At 41.6% G+C, this 9,438-nt stretch overlaps 1 long non-coding RNA gene across 2 annotated transcripts in view; it reads right to left on the bottom strand.

Moving 5' to 3' along the window:
* The window catches only part of LOC123778921 (uncharacterized), a 98,910-nt gene that overhangs the window by 4,251 nt on the left and 85,221 nt on the right, over positions 1-9,438 (bottom strand). The window contains exons 2-3 of one of the 2 annotated variants that reach the window (XR_015724157.1): positions 2,630-2,694; positions 23-122 (exon numbers count right to left, since the gene is read on the bottom strand). This is a non-coding gene — a long non-coding RNA (uncharacterized LOC123778921). Of the gene's footprint in view, positions 1-22; positions 123-2,629; positions 5,477-9,438 lie in introns of those variants that run through there. The other variant, XR_006776036.2, reaches the window with a different exon arrangement.

Below are 9,438 nucleotides of genomic sequence, written 5' to 3'. Positions count from 1 at the left end.
ACCTTGAAAGTTTAGAACTTACCGGTTTGATGGGTGGAGACTCCTTTTCTATTCTGGGATAGGAAACAAGTAGTCTGTTCATGTGCTCTGATGGTGGTCATCTGGTGAGTCCCTTGGGTTAACTGTTGGCATACACCAATTTAAAGAAACAAATGTCAGAACCATAGGAGAGCCATTGGATAATTTATGGATTGGATAAATTCATAAGTCTTGAAATTCCTGCCTCAAGGCAAAAGAACCCAGGTTTTTATATGCCAGTACTAACAATACATTGTTTACCGCTGCAGGCCTGAGATGATTGAAACCAAATGCAAAGTTGATTTGGAGGATGCTGAATTAAAATAGTTAAAATTCATGATCATACTAGGGTTTTGTGAAAGCACACATTATTCAGGAAATGTCAGATCCCAACAATTGGCATAAGTTTTTGTTTTTTGTTGTGTTTTTTTGGAGGCCTGAGAACCCCAAGCCCTCCAAAATGCTCTTAAGTTGGCTTCCCTTGCATAAGGAAAGTATGCTTTGGGATAAAACTAAAAATTCTCAACCCTCATTTCCTGCTAATCAGTATTTCAACTCTACAAAGGCTGAAGGGGAGAAATTATGAATTAGACTAGGAAAAAAGTTTCATCCAAAGGGTGAAATTTGTATTATCAAAATAGGTAAATTTTACAGGGAGGGATTTATTGATAGGAGTGTGCACACCAGCAGTTTTGCTTCAGACAACAGATCTTGATTATATAACAAAAAACATTCTGGATTTTGTGAACATGGGCCTGACACAATAGAGAATTCATAAGACATTGAACTCTGAAGAGGCCAGAAACTCAAAATAAGAACCACCTGTGCATATGAACTTTACCAGTTTTGCCAAGGGGTTGTGCAATCATTTGTGCACTTAACTAGGTACAAGAGAAAAAAAATAACCAAACTTACCAGAAATATTAGATACTGGCTTGCAATTAAACTGGTTCATGGGAACCAAGGACAGACAATATTGTGACCAAAAAAGTTAAAACTGGGCTTGGAACTAGGTGATGAATAGGATTGCTTGAAATTTATTTTGTGGTAGGTCTGGGGGAACATTGGAATTATCCTGGGGGGTGGGGGTTCTCTGCCCCCCCCCCAAATCCTGTGCAGGTTTTAACTAATATCCTCAACTAGGAGGATCCTCTTAACCTTGGGATAAAGGCCAAAGGGAAGCCATTTTTTAGGACTTATTAATAAGTCCTAAAATGTAAACATTTTCCATTCACTTAGTTTTGCCAGTGTGTAGACTGGTGGCATCTTAAGTGGTTATTTTAAGCATGTGCTAATTCAGATGAATTTTCCTAATTGGGACTAATAGGACACTTGGTATGTCCCTAAAATCTAAAAGTTTTTTCATCATTTTGGTCAACATCAGAAGCAATATGCATTTGTGGGAAGGAGACCAGTTGACCTTTCCATCGTAAGAATTTTTGAATTCCCAAAGGTAGGCAAACTAAACCCTCTGTACTAAATCTGGTCGGTTTGTTTCCAGTTTTTACATAACCGTTCACTTAATGCATTATATATGACTGCCTTCATACTGTAATGGCAGCCTTGAGTAGTTGTGATAGACCATACGACCCAAAAAATTGCAAATAATTACTGACCTTTTTACAGGAAAATTTCTGCTTGCTGATATTTTAGTCCACAGGTAACTGATCCGCCTCCAGACACCCTACCTGAGCCTGATGCATGGGTGGCTCTCTACCCTCTGCCTGCATCGGCCAGAATCAGACTATTCAAGACTCACTCAGGGGACCCTGATGATCAACAGCAGTTTTCCCAGGGAGAACTAAGAGAAGTGTATACCTCCACTGTCTTGGCCTAAAAGATAAACTGAATTCATGGGTATTTCCTAGACAGTGTCTTGTGACCTCGCTATACAGCTAAGTAGCAGGAAAGGAGGGTTGGTAATAAAGACAATGAACCTGTATCTGTAAATTTGAATGTTCACCTAGGCTAAACATTACTATCACTTCGAGGAACCTATCTTGCCAGTAGTAATAACCAACCCTGAGCTCCAGTGTGAAATGAGTACTTGGAAGGAATCACTGCAATAGGTAGTTGCATTGAGCTCTTTGCATTGTGAAGGGGACAGTTTTAATTGTAAATAGAATTCTGGAATTGGATTTCTTGACCTGCCACACAACTTGGGTTTATCAAGGGTTCTTGTGAGAAAATGGAAAGTGGGTATGTGTGTGCATTATTATAGACACTTTTACATATTATCAACTATAATTCACTTCTCACTACTTCCATATCTTAAAACACGATGCCTTTAAAATACTTCAGAAAACATCCATTTGAGAATTAAGTCTTCTCATCATCAGAAATTAATCTAATCTGTAAAGTTTTCTATTTTCTCATTCTTAAATTCTCAAAGTGGACTTAAGTTCTAAAGCGTATGAACATTTTTAAGGCTCAGGAATGCTCCAGTACATATCACTGTTATTTTTCCAGAAGAATTTAACAAATTTACCCTTCCCCCAGTAAATAAAGTGCCTAAACCCTTAGTCTTAACCACAGTTAAGTATTATCATCCTAGAGGCTTTTCAAATTTGGTAGGTAAAAGCACCGCTGAAGTCTTTGAAAATTGGGTTACCTGGTAAAGACAGTCCTGCTGCTTTGTGCCTCTTAAAGTTTAATTCTCTCAGTGCATCCAAAGACCTGTGCATTGGGAATAGAGCATGACTGTTCCATTATCCATTCCATTCACTGCTGCTGAACTCCCCACTACGAGATGTGATGATGGAATTACAGCATAAACAGGCATTTCATAGGAAAACCATTGTGTTAGAATGAGTTTATCAAGAACTCTAAGCAGTGAACACAGATGCCATCTGTTTTAACCTTACGTTGGTTTTTAACTTCACACATTGAACTTGGTCAGGGAAGACTACATTAATATGACATTTGAGAGGAAAAAGGTGAAAGTGAGCCATATGGGTATCTGAGGAAAGAATATTGATGGACTAAGTGCCTTGGTTTGTTCAAATCTAAGGGAGGCCAGTGTGAGTAAAAATTAAAGTGGGTAGGGGCGCCTGGGTGGCACAGCGGTTGAGCGTCTGCCTTTGGCTTGGGGCGTGATCCCAGCGTTACGGGGTCGAGCCCCACATCAGGCTCCTCCGCTGTGAGCCTGCTTCTTCCTCTCCCACTCCCCCTGCTTGTGTTCCCTCTCTCGCTGGCTGTCTCTATCTCTGTCAAATAAATAAAATCTAAAAAAAATAAAAGTGGGCAAGCAAAGAGCCATATCAGTTTGTGATTTTTGTAGACACTAAGGAAAATTTGGCTTTTACTTGTGATGGCATGAGCCGTGGGGAGTGTTCAGCGGAAGCGTGAGCTGATAAAAGCTCGGCTCTGGAGTGCCAATCAAATGTGTAATAAATAGAATGAGGTCATCCAATGGGAAAGACAGGAACCTACAGAGGTGATTTTGTTATACAAACGGAAGATCTGTTAGGTACATTCGGGATGGTGTGACATCCCAGAAGAGAGGCCCTGGCTAGGCTTGGGTCAGATGACAGTACTAGTAATGGGTTTATGAGCATGTTTACAAAAGTGCTTTGTAAGCCATAAGACCAGCACATAAATGTGAGGATTTTGAAGACCGTCCATACATATGGAGCTGAGTGGTCACTCAGAGTTTAGTACAGACAGGTCTCAAGACTGATCCACACTCTGAAACATTTGTTTCCATAATTAAAGCTGCCTTACACTTGCCAACTTTTTCAACCTTGTGGAGTTCTTTGAGTCAGCTATTGCTGCGTAATAAACCGTAGAAATCCAGAGGTCTCAGCCAGGTTCCCATCTGCAGGACTGCTGGGGTTTGTTAATCTGGACTGCAGTGGCTTCACACTGCAGGTGTGTGGGTCTGCTCACATGTCTCAGCCTCCTTGGAAAAGTGGGCAAGCCAGCACATGTTCCTCTCATGATGGCAGAAATAAGGTCAATCGCCCAAGTACGTTTTAATTTTCTGCTTGTCAACTTTCCAAGGCAAGAGCAAGTCACGTGGCCAAGGAAAAAGCCACAGGATGAGGAAATACGCTACTTTCAGTTAAGGGGATTGCAGAGTTACATGCAAAGGGCACAGATAACAGAAGGGTCGATAATTCAATCTACTATACCAGGTTTTCCACTGCTGGTATTGGATGTGTCATTTTCTCAGCTGCTCAGGAGGCAGACCTGTCCGGGATATTGATCAATGAGTTTTTCTGGGAGGCAGAGTACCTAACAGCAAAGATGCAGAAAATCCTAGGTATTGTAACCCACCCTTTTCTGCTTGTAGTGCATATGCCTGTGACTTAGGTTTGGTCAGTCAGATGCATCCAAACTTGACATCATCAGTAACCAGTAACGCCAAGAAGGACAGTAGAAAAGCTATTCCAGTGGATAGAGTAGCTAAGAGTGCCTCAAAGATGTGGGGCGGGAGGTGGGGAGGAGGGGAAGGGATGAAGCTGAGAGTGGGAGGTGCTTCTAGCTTCAGGAGCCAGATGGCTTGTCTGTGTCAGCAGCAGTGGGGCAGGTTGGGGTTTGGCAGTCCACACTGAACTGTGGTGTAACTTTGGCTGTTAAACTTCCTCCCAGGCCTGGTTCTCCCCTCTTCCTGCAGAGTCTGCAAACTACCAAATGGTCTTATTTAAAAAATAAAATAATAAAACAAGCTCCTTTTCTGCTTAAATCAGCTGGCATTTTCCATTTTTTACAACCAAGAATTTTCACTGATGATACTCAGTTGTGACACCTACTTGGTAACCTCTGGTCTCAATTCCTATCCCTTTGAATCCATTCTTCACTTAGCAATGAATGTGAATGTCTTAAAATAGAAATGGAAATCACATCACATCACTCCTTTGCTTTGAAACGTGCCTCCCTCAAACCTTGTCACGACCTCATCGCGTTGCCTGTCTGATGTGATAAGAAAAAAATAATGTCTTTCAATGGCCTCTTGCATTTTGACATAAATCCCAACTCTTAGTAGCCTGCAAGAACCTTCATTATTTAGCCAGGCCTCTAACCCACCAGGTCTCTCCAACCTCCTCTTGCAACTGTCTTTTGAATACCAGAAGCAGGAGCTTCCTCAGTTTAGGGACATGCAGCAGGAGCTCTGACAGTAAGCCACTTGGAAAGAGGAGAGAAAGAGGAGGTAAGATGGAGACAGATCTTGGAACTAGGTGCCTCATGATGGTACTTCTCGGGCTTGGAACCAATTTCTTAATCCTTATTTTGCTTACTGTCTGCTTGGCCTTTGTAACTACAGTAGAGTTTTTTTTAAAACATGCTTTAAGAAGTAAGCAGCCTAAATTTTTTAAACTTAATTTTCTTAAGATACAAAGGCCTACAGTCGTCTTACACTGTTCAAATTGAATTATTTTCTCAGTATAGTGGATATCTTTTTTGTTAAAGCTAAAAAGTTATCAGACTCCTAAGACAAACACTCTCTCTTCTCCCACCCCCCAAAAATGGTCTCATTAGGCAATATAAAGAGATTTGTACAAATAAAGAGTATTTGTATATTATGGGGATTCTCTGCTTCAGTCTAAGACTTAAGGGTTATTGAATGAAACAGTTACCAAATGATTTCTGGTTTCCAGGCCAGCATGTAAAGGACCTTAGAAGTCACCACTCCATCCTAACAAGTAAAAAAGCTGAAAAATTAACAGCTCATTTTAGATCATTAAGAGAGGTGAGGTCACAGGGCAAACAGCTGCTCCCCAAACTGGGCCCAGGCAGGCAGACACACAGAATCACAGCTTAACTGGAGCAGAAGCCCACAGGCAGAAATCTCTGAAAGAACCAGTGTCAGGGGAGGAAAACAGTGTAATTGAGGAGTTGCTGGAAGCTGGCTGCAGACATATCTGAGTCAAAAACTCCAGGGACCCAGTCATCGGGGAATCCTCACACTTCAGTGAGTTTTGCTTCCAAGGGCTCAACTAGTTTTTCGCCGTGAATGTTGGAGAGAAGTCGCTTTGTACTTCTGTCAGTGGGGAGGGGAAAAGGAACCACTGAAATTAGCCAGAGCATTCTGTACTTCTTAACAAGGTTTGCCCACGCCCCCCCCACACCCTAACCTGCTGGGGTTTTATCCGATCCTAATGACCTGCGTAAGGGAAATGCTCAACTCCAGCCCCCTCTAGCCTTCCACGAAAGAGAAGGAAATTACCCCACTCCAGCCCCCTCTAGCCTTCCACGAAAGAGAAGGAAATTACCCCACTCCAGCCCCCTCTAGCCATCCTGTCCCACCCTAAAGGGTCCTGGACAATGGTTTGGAGGGGGTAGGGTTGGAGTGGTGGACGGGGGAACTCAGGCACTTGTGAAGTTTGCAGAGACACAGACACACTAAAAGACAGACCAAATCATACGACTATAGATCACTTTCCTCCACCCACACCTTACCATATTACTGAAGGCCTACAGCAATTCCTTGTTCATTCTTGTCTAGCTATCAAGAAAAAAATTACAAGGCATTGTAATGGCCAAACTGCGAAGGCCAAACCCACAGTTCAAAGAGACAGTAAGCATTAGAACCAGACTCAGATATGGCAGGGAAGTTAGAATTAACGGACTGAACTTAAAACAACTGTGATTAATAAGCTAAGGGCTGTAATGGACAAAGTAGATCTCAAACAGGAACAGATGGGCAACGTAAACAGAGATGGAACTTACACGAAAAAAGAAATGCTAGAGATCAAAAATACTGACGGAAATGAAGATCTTTAATGGGCTTATTCATCGGGCATAGCTGGTCAAAGAGTCTCTGAGCTTGAGGAATGCTCAAATAGAAACTGCCAAAACCGAAATGCAAAGAGAACGACATAACCAGGAGCTATGAGACAACTACAAAAGATTACACAGAATGGTAATGCCAAAAAGAAGAAAGGAAGGAACAGAAGAAATACTTCTGAAACAATAATGACTGAGAATTTCCCCAAGTCCATATCAGACTGCCGTAGACTGTGTTCTACAGCACAAACTCTTGCTGAAACCTAATCTCTAATGTCACGTGATTTGGAGGGTGGGCCTTTGGGAGGCAATCTGGTCATAAGGATGGGACTGTCATGAATGGTCCCCTTCATGAGAGAGCTCCCCTTGCTCTTTGTCCTATGTTAGCACACACCAAAAAGACAAAATGACTATGAATCAGGTAGTGGACCCTCACCAGATACTGCAGCTGACGGTGTCTTGATCTTGGATTGCCCAGCCCCGAGAACTGTGAGAAATACCCTTCTGTAGTTTATAAGCCACCTCGTTTATGGCATTCTGTTAACAGCCACCTGAACAGACCATGACCTCAAACTATGGATCCAGGAAACTCACATTACACCAAACAGGATAAATGCCAAACAAACCCTAAACAACAATAACAAAACTATACCTAGGCCTATCATTTTCCAACTACAGATCATCAAAGATGGAGGGGAAAATCCTGAAAGAAGCTAGAGGAAAAAACCTTACTTACAGAGTAGCAAAGATAAGAATTACATCTCAGTTGTCAGAAATGATGAAAGCAAGAGAGAGGAATGTGAGATATTTAAAATATTGAGGAGGCACCTAGGTGGCTCAGTTGGTTAAGCATCCAACTTTTTTTTTTTTAAGATTTTATTTATTTATTTGACAGAGAGCCATCCAGCGAGAGAGGGAACACAAGCAGGGGGAGTGGGAGAGGGAGGAGCAGGCTTCCCACTGAGCAGGGAGCCTGATGCGGGGCTGGATCCCAGGATTCTGGGATCACGCCCTGAGGCGAAGGCAGACGCTTAACGACTGAGCCACCCAGGCGCCCCTAAGCACCCAGCTCTTGATTTTGGCTCAGGTCATGATCTCAGGGTCATGGGATTGAGCCCTGCGTTGGGCTCAGTGCTCAGCATGGAGTCTACATGAGATTCTCTCTTCCCCTGCTGCTCCCCCCACTCACGTACTCTCTCTCTTCCCCCCTCTAAAATAAATAAAATTTTTAAAAATACAAAGACACACATACATTAATAGTAAGTAGATGATTGGGGCGCCTGGGTGGCTCAGCTGTTAAGCGTCTGCCTTCGGCTCAGGTCATGATCCCAGGGTCCTGGGATTGAGCCCCGCATCGGGCTCCCTGTTCGGCAGGAAGCCTGCTTCTCCCTCTCACATTCCCCTTGTGTTCCCTCTCTCGCTGTCTCTCTCTCTGTCAAAAAAATAAATAAAATCTTTAAAAAAAATAGTAAGTAGATGGACAAAAATATACCATGCTAATTCTAATTGAAAGCAAGAGTGGTTATATTAATTTCAGACAGCTGACTTCAGAGTAAGGAAGGTTATCAGGGATAAAAAGAGGCATTACATAATCATAAAATCATAATCACGAAGGGGCCAATTCTTCAAGAAGATAAAACAATCCTGTGGTTATGTGCCGAACCACAAAGCATCAAAATATATGAAGCAAAAACTGATAGAACTACAAGGAGAAATAGATGTCTCCAATAGTAAAGATGGAGACTTCAACTCCCCTCTTTCAGAAATGGACAGACCAAGCAAGCAGAAAATCAGTTAGGTCATTGTGGACCTCAACAATAAAATCAATAAACTGGATATAATGGACATCTGTAGACTAATTCATCTAGCAACAGCAGAAGATACATTCTTTTCAAACTCACATGGAATATTGACTGAGATGGACCACATCTGGGCCATAAAATTAATCTAAACAAAATTTTTTAAAAAGATTTTATTTGATAACCTAGTTGAAGTAGACCAATTTCTTGAAAGACACAATCTGCCAAAACTCCCACAAGAAGAAACAGACAATCTGAATAACCCTATATTTATTGAAGAAAGTGAATTAATAATGAATAACCTTCCAAAACTGCACCAAACCCAGATGGATTGACTCGTGAATTCTATGAAACACTTAAGGAAGAAATTATGCCAATTCTCTTCAGTCTCTTAAAAGACAGAAGCAAAGGGAATACTTTCTAACTTATTCTAGGAGGACAGCATTACCCTAAACCAAAACCAGACAAAAATATTACAAGAAAACTACAGATCAATACCTCATGAACACACATATAAAAATATTAGCAAATCAACTCCAACAATGTATACAAAGAATTTTACACCATAACCAAGTGGGATTTATCCGAGTTGGGCAAGACTTGTTCAACATTCAAACATCAAATAATGTATCCATCACATCCACATGGTAAAGGAGAAAAATCACATAATCATGTCAATAGATGCAGAAAAAGCATTGACAAAACCCAGCACCCATTCATGATAAAAACTCTCGGTAAACTGGGGTACCTGGCTGGCTTAGTCAGTGGAGCATGTCACTCTTGATCTTGGGGTTTCAAGTTCGAGACCCATATGTGGTATGGAGTTTACTTAAAAAAAAAAACAAAAACAAAAACAAAAAACCTCAGTAAACTAAATGGAAGGGAATTTTCC

Source organism: Ursus americanus, chromosome 4 (genome assembly GCF_024610735.1).
Source record: "Ursus americanus isolate L20-20 chromosome 4, mUrsAme1.1.p, whole genome shotgun sequence".
NCBI lineage: Eukaryota > Metazoa > Chordata > Mammalia > Carnivora > Ursidae > Ursus > Ursus americanus.
This window is presented reverse-complemented; position numbering and strand designations above follow the sequence as displayed.